This window comes from Macrosteles quadrilineatus, unplaced genomic scaffold (assembly GCF_028750875.1).
Source record: "Macrosteles quadrilineatus isolate MER2022 unplaced genomic scaffold, UCM_ALF_1.0 Scaffold_2__2_contigs__length_208266976, whole genome shotgun sequence".
Lineage (NCBI taxonomy): Eukaryota > Metazoa > Arthropoda > Insecta > Hemiptera > Cicadellidae > Macrosteles > Macrosteles quadrilineatus.
In genome coordinates this window covers 140,864,859-140,889,583 of record NW_026542595.1, presented here as the reverse complement: position 1 = coordinate 140,889,583, position 24,725 = coordinate 140,864,859, and the positions used below count along the sequence as shown (strand labels likewise).

The 24,725-nt window shown below is 32.8% G+C and overlaps 1 protein-coding gene and 1 non-coding gene across 18 annotated transcripts in view; both read left to right on the top strand.

The window, feature by feature from the left end:
- Positions 1–24,725, top strand: part of LOC128987958 (CUGBP Elav-like family member 1) — a 696,992-nt gene that overhangs the window by 79,258 nt on the left and 593,009 nt on the right. For 11 of the 17 annotated variants that reach the window (XM_054409091.1, XM_054409092.1, XM_054409099.1 and 8 more), the window contains one exon: positions 7,155–7,184. The exons of the other annotated variants lie outside the window; for them this stretch is intronic. The gene's annotated coding sequence lies outside the window, so the exon portion shown is untranslated. The remainder of the gene's footprint in view (positions 1–7,154; positions 7,185–24,725) is intronic. 17 annotated transcript variants of the gene reach the window in all.
- LOC128988222 (U6 spliceosomal RNA) lies at positions 21,560–21,662 on the top strand. Its single transcript, XR_008490346.1, has one exon. It is a non-coding gene; the product is annotated as a U6 spliceosomal RNA (small nuclear RNA).

The window sequence follows — 24,725 nt, the reverse complement described above, 5'->3', positions numbered from 1 at the left end:
TTGAATTTTTTGAAAATAACTCATAACTCAATAGCCCTTGAAGATTTTTTTATGAAAATTGGTATAAACTTTAAGTCTAAAATTATTAACATTCTCCGAAAAAAATCTTTGATTAGGCTCATCGAATTTCAAAATGGCGGCCATTAAAAGTTTTTAAAGTCAAATTCCATGAAAACCAGCAATTAAAACAAAACTTTGAAACACAATATGTAAAGTCCTTTTTGTTACAAATCGAACGACACTTTATTTGCGAAAATCGGATAATAAATAAAAAAGTTATGTAACTTTTATAATGTTTTTGTCACTAGTTTCTATGGAATTTAACTTTGTGGTGTTAAAATGACTGCCATTTTGATAATTAGCATTAATAACAAAAGTTAAATAACTTTTTTATTTATTATCCGATTTTCGCAAATAAAGTGTCATTCGATTTGGAATAAAAAGGACTTTAAATAATGTGTTGCAAAACTTTATTTTAATAGCTGGTTTTCATGGAATTTTACTTTAAACATTTTAAATGGCGGTCATTTTGTTTTTTAGCCACAGCGTTCAAACGCACAATTTTCAAGAGTGCCACCATCGAAATTGTATTTCTCAAAGGTCAAACGAAGAGATTAAGACTACTCCCACACCTGCCTCATCAAGGAGCACACGGGTGTACATTTGACAGTGGACTATAAGATTTAATTTAAAACTACTTTAAACTAATATTACAATACTGTTTGGATGAAGAATAACTATAAATTTGAAAACCAACGCGTACAAAACACAAAGCCCTGAGGTACTGTAACTTCCCTAACTTGGAATTATGCAAATTCAGGGGGAATAGTAACACTTCAAGCCACATCGTATAAGCATGAACCCCTTCAAAATTGACAACCAATCCCCCTTAAGTGACAGTGTGGAATCTCATAATGTTGTTGTAATATTAAGGAAACATACGCTCTTTACCCAGTACATGGGTTTTAAACTCAAACCATAACTAAAAACTAAATATTGAAATAAATTGTTTAGTACACTACTGAAAGTTTTGATGGGGTTTGTTATGACATTTTCGACAGATTTACTTTTCTCATTGAATTTGTATTTAACTAAGAGATGCTACTTAATTTATCTTGATGCTGTTTGATGATACGAATTCGTACTTGTAGCGCTTAACCTACTTTAAGTTAAAGTGAACAGTAAAAAATGTTAATAGACAAATAAAACAGTATAACAGCAGGTTAAGCAGGTTGCAGGTTAAGTGTTAGGCCATGTGGCCCTAACTTTGCCTGTTGAAATAAAGGATTTTCATTCATTCATTCATTCATTTTTCATTCATTCATTATTCATTTTTCATTCATTCATTCATTCATTCATTATAACATTATTTCCTTTGACTCTAAAATCTAACCAGGCTACCCCTAAATGTTTCTCTATTCTCGGCTTTTTAGTATTTTAGAAATAGAACTTTCGCACTTGGACTTTCATAAATAAATATCTTTGAAAGTACAAGGAAAAGGGCTCAAAAATTGAGAAGAAAACATGCAAAATACCAATTGAAGAGTTTGACCACATATATTTCACAGTCAAAAAATAGACAAAAATAGTCTTAGTATGTAAAATAAAGTGGTGACGTAAAATTGGGCTAAAAATCAAGTTTGATGAAAACTTACTTTGTAATTTATAAAATCTATTTGCCACTCAAAAGAAAAACACGTTATAATTAGTTAAGAAAAATAAGTTAAATAAATGCTGTTGAAAGGGAGCTATGAAGGCTAATTAAGGTTGTATTCGATTTAGCCATTAGAACTCGACGGTTCTCCATTCATGTTTTGTGTTGCTGACAGACGACTTATGAGAAAATCGAACACTCATTATACCTAGGTTTCTTTTATATTCTATTATATAATTCTTTATTATGTGTTTTACTGTAAAAATATAATTTTACAGTTTTAAAATAATGTCAAATAAATATATAAATGAAGAGGGAATAAAACATATAACATATATATATTTATGTAACATTTAACATATGAAATAAAAAACTAAACTATATTCTTTTCCTCAATTGAGCATGCTCCATCCTTTTCCATGCCAGGCATTCAATTGAGCATGCTTTTCTTTGATAGATGTTGATGCAATAACCGAACAAAACTAGTAGTCAATCTTAAGGCTTATAATAAATGGTGGCTAAGAACTAAAAGCTATACGAGTCTACTTTAGCCATTAGGCTGTATTTATGTCAATATTATCATATAATACGAACACTACTCATAATAACCTAACTTAACCTAAAAAACATTATATAATACCCTAAATGCCAATTAAAGCAGTTTTACACCACCATAGAATTTAAAAGGGTTTAAGTAATTATCACTACTTTAGATATATATTTTGCGATTGTTCCTTTGGAAAACATAACTGTAGAAACAGTTTGTTTCAAAGCTTTCAAATACTGGAACGATATAATGTTTAACCAGTAAAACATCCTTACAAATGTTCATCAAACTAGGTCAGAGTTATCAAGCTTATACTCAGCGTTCCTGACAGTGTTAAAGTAAGTACACTTTGTATCTTCAATTAAGGATGAAACAGTTCCTAATTCTTTGGATGGATCTGGGTGAATGGCTGATCCCTCTTATTTAATCAGACCCTACTTAATTTAATTCCGCATGACAAAAATATCAAGTCTTCTCAGTTTTTTTGAACATAACAGAATGTAGTTAAAAATTACTTTTATTGAAATTCTGCATTAATAGCTATTACACGCTTATTACGATTGTATCAACTCGAACAAAGAACAATTATACTGGTTCGAATGTTAAATGTCCCACCAATCTTCGTTCGCATTAGTTGGTTTAGTTTTGACTTAATGATCTAACATAGATGGATACATTCTATACACAGAATTGCGCAAAACAAAACACACAGTGCTACATCTGGTAATAAACATCATAAGAAATTACATGTTCTATTAGAAAATTAAATTCAACAATAATAACGGAGTATGTTTTATCGGGGTGAGATCATATTTTAGGTGGTTTGAAGCAAGTTTACAATTTAAACTCCTTATTTGTATTCTAAAACTACTTCACTATATAAGCCGCACTTTGTAAATGGAAAAAATAATTCCAATGTAGTATAAGTGGGTGATACGATTGTATTCATGATCAATGAAGTGATCACTGATGTTAGAATTTGACAAGGTGAATCATCAATCGGGAGAGTTCTAACTCCGTACTCTGGCTGGATATCAAAACTGTGACATTTTGCGGCCCACATCCCTCCTCCCCAACTAGCAAAAACATACTCAGACGCTGGGGTGATATATAACCTCGGTACCTCCATGTGATTTAACATTGTTGCTCATTCTAGCATGAATATACATTGAATACAAGTTTGTAATTTGAATATGACCTAGAGACATGATTTCGATAGTTCTCAAATCTGTAGTGTAATAATTAATGTTCTAATTACTTGATAGTAAATGAAAGTTTATTTTCTTATCCACACGAACCTACAATAGTCCGTTACAAATACATAAAAATATTAATCAAATGCGTTGTTTCAAAAGCGACATTACAATATCAAGATCAACTATATTTGTAATTCAAATGTTAAAAATTACAACTACTGTATATCTATACTATAAGAAGTAACATAAGTAGTAAGGGACAAGACATAAATATTCAATTACTATTTAGTGAAAGGGATAGTAGACTAATACTGTAAAACGTTTCAATACAATTCAGAGGACGATTAAAAATTTTAAATCCTGGAATAAAATGACTCATTTATAAATTTATTGACGCACAATTTACACGGCTTGAAAATTATTTATTTTTGGTGTTTAGAAAATTTTGGAGTTTAGTAGCTATAAACATTGATTTTTTCTACTTAGTTTTATAATGTTATATACTACTATGTGAGGTCTAATACTTTCTGTAAATATGCAATTCTCATTATATTCTGTCTTGTAAAAGATAGTAATTTTTACGATAGTCGTTAAAAACTATAATCTTACACAAAAATGAATAACTTTTGATACGAATTGAGTTTAAAATAGTGTGTTTCCTGGATCCTAATAGGTCTGACAACCATTTATACTCAATTGGCAAAACGTTCAAAATAAGTGAATAGACAGGCATCAGAGGCAGTTAGTTGTTAATCTCGTTCACCACTGAAATGTGGGTCTCATTCATCTTATGTTAACCGCGCACCACCTGCATACATTGACTTTGCTTTTTATATATTCAAACTCTAAATGGCCTCTGTACTTTAGTGAACAATGTATTTACACAACCGTATTAATAACATAAATTAATAATGACTGTATGCATACTTAAATACTCAATTTTACACCTGTAAATATTATTATTTTGTTTTTAAAATTGTTTTATTACACATTTGCAATTTATCTTACGAAACGTCATATACTGCTTAATGGATAGATCAAGAAGTATAATAGGATCTATAGATATATATCGTGTAAGCGTCTTTCAAATGTTAAATAGCTTTTAACAAATTGTTATCATCATATATAACAAATAAAAATGTCAAAATAAAATGCTTTCACGATGGACACAAAATACCCTAAGTATATTCTGTATATCAAAGCATAACAGTACCTCTTGATTTGATGTAAGTAATTTAATTGTTTCATAAATTGTCTACAATGTTTGAAGTTTTTTATAATTCCCTTATTTAAAAGTGCTCTAAAATAATAATAAACCATTGATTCATTAAATTTAATAATTGATTCCATTACATTAATTGCCACTACTCACTATTTTTAAGATAACGAGTATTAAATACTGTAGTTTTCTTTCATTGCAGGTCTTATGCAAGCTACATAATTATTATTGAATGCAGAACCGACAAACTCTTAATTGACTAATCAAATACTGCAACTTCTTAATTAGCATTTTCTTCTTTTATTTATTTTTTTATTCTGATTACTTTACTTTGTAACTAAGTTTAAACTTTTAATCACAACCATGATTTCTATAAGCTAACTCTACTACTATCTCGCCAACAGTACTATCCTGCAAGTCATAAAGATAATACGCATTATTTTAGTTTGTATGATTGTTTTGACGCTTAAATCCAATGTTCAATTAGCTATGTGGATTACATGTATCATTAATTGACTATTTACTGCCTGAGAGTCTATCTACTGCATCATCCAGGTGTTTAGAAATGCTTATTTTTGAGGATCATTGACAAATTTTTCCAGATTTTCTTATAACTATTACGAGGGAAGATCTGACAAAAGAATGCATCTTTGGACTCAAATTTGCTCGTGAATTTACCATCAACGCTTTGCAATTTATCTCTAATCGTTAGCAAAAGTTCACAGCTATCATTTTAGTAACTATAATTAATAGGTAATAGGTATAACTAATAGGTAACACACACATTAATACAGGTTTTATAAAACCAAAGCTTGTAAACCATCACTATAATTGTATTCCCCATAGACTTTTTTCTTCCGTTCGTTCAATTAAGTTCCAACGTTTGTTATGTTCTGTTCGTAATTAAAACATTTCGAACAAACTCGAGAACTTAAGGACAAAATTAAAGGAATTTACAATTATACTACAGTATTTTAGCATCTATTGTCTACAAGGACATTCGCTTTACTTGTATTTACTTGAAACTTTACGATGTCTCCCATATCATATTTATTGAGTGCTGTATTTTCCATGTACTGTACCTTCAGTTTTTTTTTCAGGACATGATTTAATATGTAACAACAATTGTTTGCAATTACATTGTTTTAATATTCAATTTTAATGGACCAGTTTATGAAAAGGAAACCATTACACGACCAGGGAGCAGCACAATACGTAGGTTAGCTGCAACGACATTTATTCAATCCTGCAGTAGACAGAAGTTGCACTTAAGTGTGGAAATGCACAGGAACACGGAATAAAAATGTTTCTGGATTTGCATGTAGTAAATCTGGATTATCTACAATCCTTTGGGTGGTGGCGAGCGCTTTAAGGGGATTGCCTTAGATTGACTTTGCTTTCTTTATACCCTCTTATACATCAGGACTCGTATACGATTTGGCTGCGAATTCAAACATAATAATATGGATTGCATTTCTACTACAATTTTTTTTAATTAAAGATGTTGGCAGCCTCTGTTAACCTTTAACCTTTAATTTGCCCGTCCACATAGATACTATTTGCCCGTGAGTGGCCGGTAGAGTACTAGGGCGAACTGTACTAAGTAGTAGTGTCAGGTACCAGGATCCGAACCCACGACATCGCTGCCTTTGGCCCATGTCCGTGACGCTACCGACTGAGCCACCGACTCACCTAGCAAAAGATCACGTCTTATATGTTTTTATCTTCAAAAACATATTTCAAAAAACTCTTTAAGACTTCCGAAAACATACTACAATTACAGCATAAAGACAATTACTAAGGGTTAAGTTATTTTTTGGACAGTGTGGATAATTAAGTGCAGTTACTTCACTTCAGGTGAACGATTATGGGTATGAAACTAATTATAGTATGTTTTCGGAAGTCTTAAAGTGTTTTTTGAAATATGTTTTTGAAGATAAAAACATATAAGACGTTATTTAGATATTACTATACAAAGCAAGAAAATAATCAGGATACGAAAAATAAGTTTACTTGAGTGTGTTATCTACTGTCTTCCTCATAGTTGCATTATGTATTTGCAAATATTATACATGTAATTTGATATTATTATGAAATATAAAGTAAATATTGAACCACTTGGATCTGAACGGTCTAAGTGCGATTAATATATGACTAATTTAAAGCAAGCCACGAGAAGCCTGTTGGAAAAGCAAAGGAGAGAAACAAAAAGTGACAACTAATCCGGGTAACTGAGTTTCCAGCTCATTATCTTATAAAAACTCTCAACCAACACTTCAACTTTTCATTTGCATTACTACTTCGTCGTTTAAAATTGTCTTACAGAAATGCAATGGTGGAATATCTGTGGATTTACATTAAATAAAAAAAGTTCAAAGTAAATAATCATAAGAATATAGATATAGATAACTGCGTATTTATACATGTAGTTAAAATATATATTTTTTAAATTAATATAGGTACGTGATTTACAATTTCGATTTAATCTTTCGTTTTAATTTCATTTGGTTGACAATAATGTGACTTTTGTGTTTTCAGGTACGGGCGTGATTTTCGCGTCTTTTACAGGTAAGATTTTATCCATTTGTCAATTTATATTATAGAATTTAATTTTAGTTACACCCCAACTCAAGATTCCTACTAAAGCCATAATACAACATATATTTATGCAAATGGGCATTGTGGTAGGGTTCTACTGTAATGCTTTGGTTACTTGGTTTTATCACAGATTTAGGTGGTTATAACAATGTTATAGCCTTTACAAATTACAACGGTTTTTGCTAATAATATATTTAGTAGAGTATTCATAGTGCTATACACAAATTTGAAAGAAAAGCTTGTATTTATTTTTGTAATCTAGATTATTATTATTTGAGATTGGGACGCTCCGTTTGTGCATATTTTTACTTAAATATCAGTAAAGGATGATTTTATAATGGAGTGTGATGCCTTGTGTAGCTTTGTTACTAAGACACGCTGTTTCAGTAGCCTTAAACATTTATTAAAAGCCCAATGATCTAGGATAGCTGGGTTTTGAATCATTAAATAGCTACACCTTAATTTAATCGTTGAGTAAAGTAATGTTTCTAACCTGTAGGGTTTATAATAAGTTACGATGACGACACTTTTTTTACGTAGACACCCGTCTTACTAATTTCCTTTCCTGAGTAAAATAACAACAAACCCTAGACTCACTGGAAGGGTTGCTAATTAAATGCGGTACCCGATTTGTCCATTAGGGTGACTCTAATCCCTTTATCTGAAGTCTGCTTGATGAACTTCCCAAGGAGTCTTGTCTCTATATTTTTAATTCAACAACTGAGAGAAACTTAATTAATTGCACTATCTGCTACTTTTTAGCGTTAAATGAAAAAATGTAACTAAATACATAGTCTGTTTTTGTAAAAGAGTTCAAACTAAAATAGTTTGTCCCGAAAATTTTTGAGTTATGTTTTAAAAGTAGAGTATTTTCTTACTTCAAAATTTAGCATAATATTGATAGCTTTTTCGTTTTAAACCGTAAAAGTTTTGCCACCATACTTCGTTGTTTAACAAACCATACTGAATCAACCAGCAATCGAAATATAGAATAGTTGCTCAGCTTCATTACCGCACCTCAACTTGGGAGCTTTGAAACTCAGTAAGGTGAACGTTAAAAGCCATATTTTGATGCAACAAATAAACAAATCGCCATCGTGCACCGAGACAGCGGTCGTACGGTATAATAACTTTCTTTACGTTAGGGCTTAAGTCAAAATAGTAGTTTTTTAAAATCGATAAATTCATCTAACAGCATATATGTACACATTTTATATTTATCAAGCTGTGTTTTCCTAAATATAGTAGAGAAAATCTAAAGTTTATAGTTCTTTTGTAAAAATACCAGTCCTAACAGTGAACAAGTAGTCCCAAACTCTATATAACAGACGTCAAAACAAATCTATAATGTTAAAATATTTTAGCATTGGTACGCAACAAAAAATACACATATTCTGTTAATACCAGACATATCAATTCCAATATCTTGAGACCTCTGATTGTTTTGATAGTCTATGGTTAGCTTTCGAGTTTATACAGTTTCCATTTTAATAAGGAATTAACTTCGAACCTATAAACCAAAAACTGAATGACTATGAATGAATAGGCTGCGTCACAGCAGTATCAGTATAGTGCATGGTGCACGATATGTACATGGTATACAATATGAACATCGTACGCAATATTTACTCAATAAACAGTGTACACAATTTTTCGTTTACAAACTCGTAACCCATCCCTGGCACCACGATGATCGTCCCGCGGGCGATTCATTAAAAACTTTATCAACTTGTTCCGCCTGTCAGCGGCTCGTGGATTATGAGCTGTGGAATGGAGAAGTACTGGATTAACAACCCCGTTTGGGGAATCACTTTAGCAAAATTGAAGATTTGAATTGGGTCTGTTTACGTTGCGTCGTTTCAAGGCATATAGCGATTGTCTGATGGGGTCGAACAAATATCTTTGGGTTTTTTTAAACATAAAATTCAATAGTATATTTCCTACATAGGGCCGAAAATGAGGTTTTGCTAGCTGAAGATTAATTTAACGATTACTACACGATCGAGAGCTGCAAAACCCTTTCGTCCCGTGGCACAAACACTATTTTGCACCACACGATACATAATTGAGAAAATGTACAATACATGTGAGAAAAATACAAAAATCTGCTGAAATAATGATAAATAGTTGCTAGGCAGCGCAATAAAACAAGTCTATTAAAATATACTGATTTTGTATTTAATATACATTAGTGTTTTATGTAAATATGCGATCAGCAAATTGTCGACCCTAGGGATTTAAAAACCTGCTCGGCCTCCAAATGACGATGATAGCTGGCATGGATAGCAAAACGTAGCTTTCAGCCTACAATTAACGTCTGTAAAACAGCTAGAAACATCATGGTGAAAAATGTTTTAGTTGTTTCAGGATTTCTTACTAAAGTTATTTGAGATAACCGTCAAACGGATGTTTTACACAATACAAAGCGCAATATAAACATTAGTGATTTTAACTATAGTTTAATTCTTACCGTCTTCGCAACCAGAGGTGATGCTGCACTATGGCCGTTTCGGAGATAACCCTATCGTCGTACACTAAAAAAAGTTTTGTTTTTACACTTATCACAAAATGTATTTACTTGAATTGCACCAGTGGTTAAATAAAAATAATACATATACAAGATACACAATACTACAAGAAAACATTTAGAGCACGTGCAGTGTGCACTGCATAGAAACAGACGACCGACATTTATATTAATTCTAAAGTGAACACGGCATAGAAAATAAGTTTATTTGTGTAATTCGGTAAAATTCAAACCGTAAAATTTGTGAATGACCAACTGTTACCTTACATGAAAATTTGCTGATGCTGCTGAATTTCTCTAGTTAGTTAGCCCTGCTACCTTAAAATTGATTTTTAATTGATTAATTGATTCATTCCCTTACAATTAATTGAGTTATTACTTAAAATTTGTTAAATTTGAAGCACATAAAAAAATAATAACAAATAAGGCAAAAACTATGAGGACTCAGAGATGAGAATCTTGTATATATTATTTTACCAAAAAGTACTTTTTCAGATTACAAATTCTATTCTTAGATATCAACAAGGTCCAGTAGACCAGCGAACCACAGAGACTATTTCCGCTACGTCATTGGGGAGGGCAAAAGAGGTGGCACACATACCAAGGGCAGTGCAATGCTTCATTTAATGCCAACGATGTGTCTAGATCGGCAGTGGAGTGACAACCTGGCTTAGTGTCCAATGGCATCTCACACTGTAGGGAATGTGTTGTGATGCTACTTTTGTTCTTGTGTAGTTATCACACTGTGATCCAAGTTGATTATGTTTGTGGATACAGAAAGGGTATTATGTTTAGGAGGCGGGGGTACAACATCACCAATCACCAATGGAATTTTTAAATGTCGTACCGTAATCCAGGGTTTAATTAAAAAAATGTATGTAAGAACACGTAAAAAGTTGGCTTAATAAATTATCAAACTGTATTGGTTATCTCCTTGGCGGATTTCTATAAACTTCGGATTACTCATATCGTTAGGCCCGGATCTAAATACTAAAATGTGATGCAAGACGTTGCCACATAATATTTAGGTCCGCGTATAAAGTAATTTAAAGTTGGATGTTATTTTGGACACACATAATTTGTTTTAAGTTATAATCAATTGCTCTCTTAAATGTGTTGGCTATAAAATAAAATATAGTTGGATGAGTGAAGAATTGTTTTTGTTTATTGTAATCGTGTGCGTTCTTTCACATCCGTACTAAGTATTGCTTCATACTTCAAAAACAACATGCTATTTAAAAGTAAACGAATTGTTTACACGAACAAAATTATAGAAAAATCTTATCTTTGGTGTTTTTTTGTGTCTAAGCTTATTTAACACCACAGTGATCTGTTAACCTTGTGCTATTTCTCTCACTGAAACAATAGTAACGTCTAGCTACTTCCTTTGTTAAACGTTTAGCCAAAATAGACCTATTGGAATTTCAAAGGTATTTTTAAGAGGATGGCAAAAAGCAATGTTTTAAGTGTAAATTCCTTGCGCGGAGAGCGAAGAGACAGACGAAGACACATCGACCGTCCCAGATCAAGATTGATAGAGCTTGGTTTGGCTTGCCTATTGATATTTGTTCTGGCGTCCTTTCGCGAAAATACCTTCCCGATGTTCATCTGATAACTTTTTATACATCAACTAGTTGCTTGAAGACGGGAATAAAAATAGAGCTCCATGGAGCTATTGTAGAAAATCATTGTTAAAGTCATCTAAGAACATTATTGTACCTATAGCTAATGGCATTGCCACAGAAAAGATGAACGAGTTGCATTATCAAACTATATTTTAGTTTGACTAATTTTTTGTTTCACAACTTAATATTATTTCAATAAAGATTTATTATTATGAGGGTTAACAATGTTTGGGGAGTGAGCTGGTGATTGGTAGAGTGCGAGGTGTTGGTAATTTTGGTGAGTTGATCTATGTGGTAATAGCCCATTAGAAGTAATGCGTAAAACATTTCTGGGTTTTAAATAGCGTTCTAAGATGTTAAGGTGGGACAGAAAAAGTGTTACCATAGTTTAGAGAAGATCACATAATCATCAATAGCAGTTAAATTTTAAAGTATACTTAACAAGAGCTCTTGGGAGGTATTCAATTTCAGTATTGATTAGGCGACATACAATCGAACCTGTTCTTTGCTTTACTCCTGGGAATATTCTGATTGAACTTTAATAACTTGCAAAGCTAACTATCCACTATTGTATAATTGCGATATGATTCACTCGGTCACATAATCCGTTGCCCGAAATATTTATTCCCCTTTTTAATATAAGAAGCTTAAGTCGGTTCACCTGCGTCGTAACCATCACCCTCTCATTATACAGGGATGAAGAACCGAGACTTGCACAGTAAGGGTCGCCTCGCTATAATTATACGTGGTATCCGATTTGGCTTTGGGTTTCTTGTGATATAATGAAGGGCTGTGGGTTTCAACTTTCATACGATTACAATGTCATAAAACCCCTGACAGACGATTTTTATTGTAGTTTTAAAGGGCAAGTCTTTAAAGTATATATTGTGAATGCTTATATTTCTTACAATACATTCCATTTGACCATTTCATAAATAGCTATCACTACTGTATCATGGTATTGTAAAAAAAAAATGCTGGTAACAATTATTGAACGATATAGTAAAATTCATACTGTATTTGTATTCAGGACGGTAAATAAGCTTGAACCTTTTTACAAGTAATCAATCGTTTTCGAGGGGTCATACTAATCCATGCCAAACAATAATGACATGTACTCCTTGCTGAAACAAAGATTTAACCTTCTATGCAGATGTTTAATTAACTACGGTAGTTTATTAATTATGTTTATTATACTTCACCGCTTGAAATAAAAAATGAGATTACAATTTAAATATTAAAGTTACATACATCACATGACAAAAGCTAAACATTAATATCAGAGATCTTTACCATTTGTCAAAGTCCCAAATTGTTACTTTGCACATTCTACATCATGACGAAAATAAATCAAAAATATTACTGCATAGATTGTGTAACTAACAAAAATTTTCAGCTTGGAAAACTGTTTTTGTAACTTTGGTTTAACATTTGAACGAGAAACTTTGGTAACGCATTTGAACGATGTATTGCAAGGAGTTGATCTTCCACTGACTCTCCGCCAGAGGGCTATTCATTAAAAGTTTTCCACTCTTTAGAATGCCACTCACTGCAAGGGATGTTAGCTCTGCTAAACTAACAGAAGACCTGAGCAACATGGACAAACAGCCAATTAGAAATGGTAACGTTACCACTTATTTAACACCACATAAATCCATGCCAATAAATCCACCACATAAATCCATGCGTCTAGGTGGCTGTCATTAACCTAAATTACCTTTTTGGTTTTTCTTCCCTTGAAGTTCTTGTTGGTTTTTTATACCTGATGCGCATTTCGCCACAGGTTGTGGCATCTTCAGAGTTCGTTATCCTACACTTACATTCTAATATATACACAGTTTATATATACAAGAGTCACTGTACCGGTTCACGTGGTAGCGTTTACACTCGCGTAAAATGTTGTTTCTTAAATAGCCCAAAAAGCGTTGATTTTATAAAAATTTTAAATGGCCGCCATTTTGTTTTATGAATTTGAAAAATCGTCATAATTTTTTTGTAGCTTTGTCTAGTTTTTGCTTAGTCGTAAATGTTTGTGCAAAGTTTCCATTTCGTATGTTTAACCATTCTTTAGAAAAAAAATAATAACTGAAAAAAACAAAATGGCGGCTGTGTGAGTAACTAAGGACTTCCGGACAATTTAAATATTATATATAGGTATGTTTCTTACCCAGGAGCAATGCCCTAAAATATTGGTAGAGAGTTCCGGGACACCCTGTAGAGTAAACATCAGCTGTTGTCAACTCAGTTGTAAATTTCTATTGTAAACGGTTGCATGTATCGAAATATGTATCGATTCGTGCTTCGTAATCATTTTAACCTACAGTCTACAGTCTCTTCCCATAGTATTTTAGCATTGCAGATACATTAATCCATTCCCACACTCAACACTGCTCACCTTTACTACTTCCTTCACCACCCCCTACGTCGTGGACATGTTTCCCTCTCTTCCCATAGCATTTTAGGATTGCAGATACATTAATGTAATTGTCAAAGACAGTTCCCACACTCTGCACTGCAAGCCTTACTACTTCCTTCACCATTGCCTACGTCATAGACCTGTTTCCTTCACTTCTCACAGCATTTAAGTATTTGGTACATTTATCTAACTGCCCAAACGGTTCCCCCACTCTGCACTGCTAGCTTTTACTACTACCTTCACCCACAGCCAACTGTGCTTCGCCACCTCCTACGTCGTGGGGCCTGTTACCTTCCCTTCTCATAGCATTTTAGGATTGAAGATACATTAATATAACTGCTACAGACGGTTCTCACACTATGCTCATACTTTACTACTTTCTAAGCCACTTCCTACATCGTGGACCTGTTTCTCTCCCTTTTCATAGCATTTTAGGATTGCAGATACATTAATCTAATCGTCATAAACAGTTCCCACACTCCAAACAACTCGCCTTCACTACTTCCTTCACTACTTCCTACGTCGCGGACCCGTTTCCTCCCTTCCCATAGCATTTTAGGAATGCAGATACCTTAATCTAATTGTCATAAACGGATCTCACACTCCGAACAACTCGCCTTCACTACTTCCTTCACTACTTCCTACGTCGCGGACCCGTTTTCCTCCCTTCCCATAGCATTTTAGGAATGCAGATACCTTAATCTAATTGTCATAAACGGATCTCACACTCCAAACAACTCGCCTTCACTACTTTCATCACCACTTCCTACATCGTGGACCTGTTTCTCTCCCTTTCCATAGCATTTTAGGCAATTACCTTTTTGGTTTTTCTTGCCTTGAAGTTCTTGTTGGTTTTTTATACCTGATGCGCATTTTGCCACAGGTTGTGGCATCTTCAGAGTTCGTTATCCTACACTTACATTCTAATATATACACAGTTTATATATACAAGAGTCACTGTACCGGTTCACATGGTAGCAATTACACTCGCGGCGCGGCGGGCGTGTGTTGCGAGCGCGGGGTGTTTACTTGTGCCGGGATCGTTGTTAGACAGACAGAAAGAGTCAAAGAGTGTCTGGTGGATGGACGGGTTGAGGTGTGGAATTCCCAGAATTGTTGTATCTGCGACGTTGTCTAATTTCTGCGGGGTTGCCAAATCGGTTGGTTTCTATTTCGTACATGGTCTTAAAGATGATGGAGTTACTGAAGTCCTCTTTTATGTTAAGTAGGCTGTCGGGTCCAGATTCGACTCCATCATCTTTAAGACCATGTACGAAATAGGGGTTATATCATAAATTAAGCATTTTAGGATTGCAGATACATTAATCTAATCGTCATAAACAGTTCCCATACTCTGGACAGCTCGCCTTGACTACTTCCTTCACCACATCCTACGTCTCGGACCTGTTTCCATCCCTTCCCTTAGCATTATTGGATTGCAAATACCTTAATCTATTGGTCATAAACAGTTCCCACACTCCGAACAACTCGCCTTCACTACTTCCTTCACCAATTCCTACGTCGCGGACCCATTTTCCTCCCTTCCCATAGCATTTTAGGAATGCAGATAATCTAATTATCATAAACAGTTTCCACACTCCAGACAGCTCGCCTTGACTACTTCCTTCACTACTTCCTACGTCGCGGACCCGTTTTCCTCCCTAGAATTTTAGGAATGTGGATACCTAATCTAATCGTCATAAACAGTTTCCACACTCCAGACAGCTCGCCGTGACTACTTCCTTCACCACTTCCTACGTTGCGGACCTGTTTTCCTCCATTCCCATACAATTTTAGGAATGCTGATACCTAAATCTAATCGTCATAAACAGTTTCCACACTCCAGACTGCTCACCTTTACTACTTTCTTCACCACTTCCTACGTCACGGACCTCAAGCTAGTGTCGTCATTTGATTATATTTATGATCCATACTGTTCCTGTTCTAATATCTGTGAATTAATGCCATCAGTTATTTCTTTATCTACTACATTCAAAAGTCAACAGCTGATCATATGTTTTTGTTTATGTGTCAAATACTGCTTCCATAAGGATTACATTGAAACTTTGAGACCCAGTGGGGCGGATTCCTGAGAGACTTTTTTAACGCATATAGATGTTGGCACTCACCGATATGGTCTTTATCACTATGCAAAATTTGAAAACGATTGATTCAGCCGTCTAGGAGGAGTTTGCGTATTACGAAATGCATAAGAGTCGACGTATAAGAGCTTCGCTCGCTTCGCTCGCTCCGCTCAATAAAAAAGTCAATATACATTGATATACACTAAAAGGTCGTCCAGTGGTCGAAAACTCGACCAAAAATATGTTTGTACAGACTTCTCTATCCTACCCTGTAAATAAAACATGTGATTGGAATTCCTTCTATTTGTTTAGATTTTCTGTTTATTATTGCTTTTTTATTTCGTTACCATCATAGCAACAAATGAGGACCACATTAATAAAAAAAAAATTATAAATGTTGTTCTGCTTAATTTTTAGTCTATTTCAATTTATAAAGGGACTCTAAACACCTACAGGAAAATATTTTCTAATAGTATGCGTAGATTTTCCCTGCGATGCACACGAGGTGAGAAAAAGGTTAGAAACATGCTGCCTATACAGATAATACTATCGTTTTATTTTTTCATTATGTTCACATATCAAGTCTTTAATTTGAATTAGTACATACAGTTAATAGCTTACACTGAGTAACAAGAAATAAATTTGAACTGGTAGCAACTAATTAAACACTATAATTACCAGTTCTGTTACACCAAAAATAATTAACGTGATCTAAAGTGTCCATTCGTTAATTAGAATATAAAAATTGAAAATGTTTAATGTTTTTCCCCAAACAATGTGTACAATCCAATCGTTGCGAGTGGTGTTTTACAGAAACACGAGAGGTAGCCTTAGCCTTACAACCCTTAGATCCAGATTGATGATCTTTTGTGGATGTCTACCGACATTAGCACTACCTCTCTGAAGAAATATTGGATTGCTTTTTGCTTTTGGCTTATCATTTATTACTCCTGTTATTTCGTTGATTCAATAAATGGTTCATCAAATTTGTATTAGATCCATACTGGTTAGGAAATTGTGGACTGTGTAGTGAGGTTTTGTAGTAATTGTGTTTGTAAAATAACTAACTATGGGTTTCATAACAGCTTAAAATATTGCGATTATATTTTAGTAATGAAGTGCGTCGTATGGTAAAAGCCCAAATGAATTAACACACATCTAGATAAAGTAAACTTTGGTCGAAATATCAAAAAGATAAAAAAACCGCCAGGCGTTAGAAAGCTTTTGTCAAGAAATGAAACCTATATGAAACAGTAGTAAAGAATGATAGGAAGACATAGTATTGAAAAACTGAAAATTTTACTAAACATTTTTATACAGGGTGGTCCAAAAAACGTACAAATTTTAACATAATACATTTTTAAAAAAAATTTTAACTACATGGTAACATTTACATATGTACAGATGAAAGGTTGTTGATGTAAATGTTACCATGCAGTTATAAATTTGTAAATAAAAATTCTTGTTAAAATGTGTCAGTTCTATATTTGGGCCATCCTGTATAATATTAGGCAACGAATTTTATCAAAGATCGTTCCGTATTACTATTTTTAATCTGCAATAAATATATACGTGTAAGTTTACATTGTAAATTTATTTCTTCAGAAAGTATGAAATATTTTAGGTAGATGCCTATTTAGTTTTTTCTTAATGCGTGATGTTAGTCGTGCGTATATCGTTATCTTATGTTATCTTTTACGATCCTACCAATAAATAATGTCTTTAACTACTGTATCTGAGGATGCAATGATCCAATGGTTCTGAGACCTCTCTTAACTGTAGAACCACCAACTAAAGGGAAAGACTACAAATATAATATATTAATATTTTTGATAATATATTTTTTGTATAAGATATCAATTATATCACAACTACTGAAAAATATCATACGATAATTCATTAGGCTGATATAGAAGACTTGTATTCAATTCAAACAAAAATGAATATATATATTGGAATTTTTAAAATCTTTTTCAAGGAAAAATTTACAATAAATTCTGTAGGGGTATAAGCTTATATTACTTGTTAAATCACAGTAATTTCACTTACGTGTTAGCAGCTCTGTATTAATATTGAAGTATAATTTCTCTGTATATTCTTGTACTCGTATGATGGCAGGCAACGTTCAGATGAAGCTCATTGTACATTCCGACTGTGAGGCAGGATTATACATGCCCGACTTGTGTTGCGTATGTCAGCTGGAGTTTTATTTTGGTGAAAACAAGTAAGCCCCTGACACAAAATAGTAAATGTTTGGTAAACTTTATGTCTTAAGTTAAATGTTTCATAAAATTATGGGATTTTTGTCACGCTATAACATGTTTTTATATCTATGTTATAAGCTTTCTATATCACATAACCCATTATATAATCCTAATTTTTCCCACTATGTGGAAGTGATTTTTTTTACTCCCTCTACAAATAAACCACTATATACTAGTTTTGCAAATGTTTACAAAGGTTGTTTTTTTATATTTTTCTATCACCCTAAGTAAAATTTCAGTTTTGATGGTATTTTTCTGGAGACCCAAACCTGACCCTAAATACTGCAATAATAGTTAGTTCATGATGAGGTAATCCTTTGAGAAAATTTTTCAACACAAAATTTTCCTGGAATTATTTGTCATGTACAAAGCAGCTTTTCCCATCTGGAGTGCATAAAGTACAACGTACACATGAAGCACAAAGCATCTTCCATAAGCTCTTCAAATAGCGGGGTATTCTCGGTAATACTACTCAGACAGCTGCACTTCCATACTCATAACGTCATTATAACGTTATGTTTAACCGATTACAGGTTGCCAGACAGTTCGAGTATAAGTGGTCTGAACTTTCGATTGCTTCACATTCAACTGGGCTTGAGGAGCTTTAAAGTGAGGTAGCTACGTGTAAACCACTTTGTGGAATTATTTTCACTATTTCTCATGAAAACTAACCAAGTGCTCTAACTAACTTTGTTATATACAATCGGCTTTGGCTCACTGGAGGCTAGTTATAGTTGGTAAGTAAAGTTTTTGGGCTTAATATTTGAGGAATTGCATTGGTAAAAGAAAAAAGAATTGCGAAGTATTTGACGATTGCAACTCTAAAAAATAATTGTATGTCAGAATATGGATAGGATTTTTATATGTATTTTTTTGCCACTAAGTTTAAATTGTCATTTTACCCAAAAGCACAAACTGTGTTGTCAAATTATTTTGTAATTCTAACCCGAAATATTTGAAAATAAAAATCGTTACGTAAAAAATATATCACTTAAACCTTGCATAAAATAAGCAATCGAATTATTCACGTTTACAGAGGCTGTTATTATGTTAATTACGGAAGCGCCCAAGAAAAATGGACGACAACGTTTTTACGGTTCAAAACGCTGGTTTTCACCAGTTACCCTTTAACAATACCACATTGTTTATACAAACAAGCTCAGTTCCAGGAGCCTCCTTTTTGAGTTTTAGTATAATTTAAAATTATAATAGGTTTGTTATTATGTTGTACATGATAAGAATATTACACAAACTTGTGTGTTTTTTTAGTTTTTGAGTCATAGTTGGTACGGATTTCTTTAAGTTAAAGGTTTTGTAAGTGATTAATTTTTTGTAAGAATATAAATATATTTAAGCAACTAATTTGTTGTTTCATAGTTATTTACCTTATATAGTCATAGCACTCCTAAAGTAATAAAGTTGATTAAATGACGTAACATATACCCGTGGTTGTAAAAGGCAAATATAACAGTTGACGAAATAACCCGCCAAATATTTTTAATTGAATTATTAATTAATATTAATAACTTATTATTAATTTGTATTTTGTAATATAAAACCATCGTATCTTTAGTTGTTTTAGTAAAGTTCATAATAAAGGAGGTTAAATTATTGTTATTAGATTTTACTCAACTTGTAACTTACACAGCTCAAAGAATGGTGCATTTGTGATCTAAATTTCACCACTAAAGGGACAAAGAAAAGTATTTCTTGTAAAATTACAGCATTAAATATTTGCATATTAGTTTTATTTTACAAACACAAAAATTCCGATGAAAATAGATGAAATATTCGAGTACGTTTGTTTCGTCAACAAATTAATATTGCGACCAATGAGATTGTAGAGTACAAAGAATTTCTTATTAAAACAATCGCGATAACTATTTCGCTATAGAAGTGTTTGTCCTCAAAACATCTAAAATTTCTTTATGAAAATGTCTTATTAAAATTCAAATAACATGAGCACGTAGTAGTAGTACAGCATCTATCTAAGAGATCAATGCTGTACAGATATGTAATGTAATGATCTTAAATTTCCATGTAGTCAACATGGAAATTTAAGATCATTCACATCACTGGCTAATGTTTGTTATGACATCAGTAGTTCCATCACACACCATTCATAGCAAAGTGTTTAGGTGAAAATAAAATCGAAAAAATACTAAGTAATCTTTAGTTGAAGATGTTCTTACACATTCTCTTTATGTTTCAAATTGTTTTGATTTTGTATTCAATCATTGATAAATAAGACATTTAATTTGTACGTTGAAGCTGTAGACAGATGGGAAGTAAAAATGAGTTTAAATAACCTTTAGTTGTTTGTACCTTCCAATAACCGAATAGTGCAAACGTACTTTTTAACCAAAACCATGCTGGAATACAGCTTATCTTAAGCTTAACTATCGTAGGATCGAATATAAATATAAATAATTTAATTCTGACAGGAAGTACACTCTGATAGCACCCGACACATTTATTTTTTTAGAAAAATAAAGAAGTGTATGTTGATGAAATGTCTACTTTGAAAAATCCCAAATTGTAAGGTTTTTGTCTTTTTAAAGCTTATTGGGTTTCACGGCAGTTAAATATAAGTTGCCAAAGAGCTAAGAGATTTTACATTGGAGGAAATGTATCATAATTACGCAATCACAGTGAAGTAACTTAAACCTAAAATTTTCAAGTTTAATTTGCCCTTCGTGTGTTCCATAGGTCTATGATACTCTCCATGGAGGTTTAAAGTTTCAAAGCTTCTTAACGATGCCTCCTCCACTCAACGGGGAAATTCCTTTTGCTCGAGTCGGAATTAACCCCGACCAACACGCACTTCCATACTTTTAACATCATTATAAGTTTAACTGATTTCGGAGCGCAGACAGTTCAAACTTGGAACGGCAAACTCCAAATCGCATCACCTTCAATGGCTGTTTGACGAGCGAGTGCAGCCGACAAATTTATAACGAGGATAGTGGATTTACTTGAGCTATAGTGCAAGAAGTTAGTAGGAAGTTTTCTGAATGCTGTGAGTTTTAAGTAAATTATTTCTTAAGTTTCCATATCTTGTGAAGATAGCAATATAAGTCAGTTACAATTAAAAAATGTAGTTATGCTTAAAAACTGTCAATCTTTATTCGTGAGACTTTATGATCAAAATGACTTTATGATACTATAATGCCCTTTTCCTTCCACTTAAACTACCAAAGTAAATACAGAGTGTGGTGCATGGAATAAAAAACAACATGGATAATAAATTTGGATATATATCTACTACGATTGGCTTTGCTTTTCAGGTATGATTAAAATGAATATCGTAATTGTTTAAAACTTAAGTCCAGGTTTACCAAAGAAGTTGAAGAACGGAAATATTTTATTATATTTTAACAATAGTGAAAATCCATCAAATGCTTAATACGAAGCTATTAAAGCTATTACCTGCTTCGGCAGTACGTATAATAAAATTGGAAATATACAGAGATAACTAGCATGACCCCTGCCTAAGGATGACAAGTAAAATCGTGAAGTGTTCCACATGTTTATCATTTAATCCTCTTTTCACAAGTGTTGATGGAATTTTTGGGAATAAATTCCAAATTTTTTTAGGGTTATGGCTGAAGAATTATCATAATAATGGAAAAAAACCTTACAGTTTGGTAATTAATGGGATACGATCAAGAACAATTTGTGCAGTTTTAAGGGCAACAGGTTTGTGTATAACTAGAAAGAAATTGCGGTCAGCGAGGGAATTTGAAGATGAAGCTGGGATTCCAATTTTTTTTAGTGTAAAAATTAATTGTTGAATTCTGATAATACTCTACTTAAAAAAATCCCCAATATAATAAATTCCTGCATTACAAATACGAAGCTATTACGTAGTATTCTTTTGGGAAAATCTGGTCAAATTAAAATAGCAATTTGACATCCTGAAAAATTGCTTAGGTAGACCCAATAAAGAAGTTTTAGCCACATAGTTATAATTTCACTGTAAATTCTAATAGCATGGACTTATAACGTAACTGTGATAAAAACAATGTTCATTTTCATTACGTAAGACCAACCAACCACATTTAAATACCTAAAACCAATTAGAATCCCGGAACAAACGGAACAAAGCTTACGACAAAGTCAAAACACGATTCAACAATGGTCAGACGCGGTTTGTGGTTGAGTCAACCTTCAAATGAACTGACTTTCAAATCAAACTGCAAACAACTGCTTATATCAAGCAAAGTGCTAGGAGTTTGAACTAAATTGTTAATTCATAGTTTTTTTAGTTCTTTTTTTTGGCATTGTGTATTTTTTAGGGTTTCTAAACTTAATATCTAGAAAAAATCATATTGCTTTTTGAAAAAAAAAGGTGAGCTATGGGTTTTTGTAGATAATCTTATAGTTCATTGTTATATGTCGTTACAAAGAAAAAAGTAATTTTTGTAGCATATTTCCGGTTATCGAAAATTTAATATTGAGCCGTAATACTGGTTCGTTATTAGATGTGTTTTCCTACACTTTTATCTATTCTTTTTAACTATTTTATTCTTTTTTCAAAAAATCGTTTGTTTTTGTGAAGAGTTTTGATTTTGCCACTGTACATTTGAGGATATAAAAATACAATAAAATGATACTTTAGCTACTTTTTCTAGAAATTAATACAAATCGTTTGTTATGTTTTTAACATCATGTTTTGGTTTAAGCAAGCTTATTTAGCACATATACAGGGTGAATAAAAAGTCAAGACCCCCCCCTCTAATATTTTTCCAAGTAAATATACAGAAATATCGGTCGAGCAATCTTAGCAGGAAGTTTCATTTTATCATTTTGAAATTTTTGAGTGTCCCCCCAAAAGGGGGGCAACTCAAATATTTTAAATGTAAACCCCCTTCAAATGACACCTCATTTTGAAGTGTTAACAAAAACTTAAAGAATGGTGAAAACTAGAGGTCGCTATCTCTTCTCTATCCAAAATGGTAGCCCGTCAAATGTTGTGGAAAACCAACGGTAAAATTGTTAATATTGACTGCCATTTTGGATAGAGAAGGGATAGCGAGCTCTGGTTTTCACCATTCTTTAAGTTTGTTTAAGCACTTCAAAATGAGGTGTCACTTGAAGGGGAATAACATTTAAAATTTTTGAGTGTCCCTCAAAAGGGGGGATTCGGGGGACAACTAAAAATGTTTCAATAGAAACCCCTATCAAGTGACACCTCATTTTGAAGTGCTTAAACAAACTTAAAGAATGGTGAGAACCAGAGCTTGCTATCTCTTCTCTATCCAAAATGGTAGTCAATATTAACAATTTTACCGTTGATTTTCCACAACATTTGACGGGCTACCATTTTGGATAGAGAAGAGATAGCGACCTCTAGTTTTCACCATTCTTTAAGTTTTTGTTAACACTTCAAAATGAGGTGTCACTTGAAGGGGGTTTACATTAAAAATATTTGAGTTGCCCCCCAAATCCCCCCTTTTGGGGGGACACTCAAAAATTTCAAAATGATAAAATGAAACTTCCTGCTAAGATTGCTCGACCACCAAAAGGATATCTCTGTATATTTACTTGGAAAAATATTAGAGGGGGGGGTCTTGACTTTTTATTCACCCTGTATATTGCCTTCCTGTTGAGCACTTAACTATTTTATGTTATTTCGTAAATTAAGTGCCTTTAGTTGTATACATATTGCTTTACTTGTAAAAGTGAACTTGAAGAAACTGAAATTTTTTTATAAAAAGTGGCGAAAGAATGTATCAAAAAATCTTTAATTTTCAAAAGATAAGATCGTTACCTAATATAAATCTAATAACAAACTTCTTAAAATAGAAAATATAGAGGTTTTTCCACACGGTGATAACTTATTAAAGACAGAGCGAAAAAAGCTGAGTATGTCATATGTAGCGTACGAAGACTCTTTTATCTTGTGTTCTTTCAAAACATTAAAAGGAAATATTAAAGACATCCTTGAGGAATATAAAATGACCATAAGAAGAGACTTCAGTAAGAATTGCTAACTAGGGGATTTGTTACCAACCAAACTTCAGACAGCCAGCTAATTTTCTTTAGATTGAGTAATATTTTATTATGTCAACTCGTTGAAGATGAAGCTTTACGGGAATTTTCATACAAAACGCACTAAAACCTTTAAAAACTGTTTGTTGTCCTGTAAAATAAGTTTGTTAGTTGACTATTGAGTTTGTTGTGCTAGTTATTTATTTCATTTAATGTTTTTATTTTAAGATGTACGGAGTTTAAATTAGATATAAGTTTTTTCCATCCCCAAACAGTTCGTTTCTTTATTGCCATGCAGACCGTCTAAAATGAATAAATTGGATTTAGTCTTAACTGGTCAATAATTCATTATGTTGATGACTGATATAAGAGTTATTCATAATCAGTTTCTATTTAAAAACATGTAAAAAAAACATTTTGGTTCTGTGTTATCTTATTTTCCTTTTGCGGAACTGTAGAAACAAAGTGCTCACAATACTTTCTATAGAATATAAACATACCAAGGAAGTGCTGGTCGTAGAGTCAGCTTCAAAAACTGAAATCCACTTTATGCAGAATGCTCTAATTTATTAAATTATGAGCTGGAATATTGATTATACTG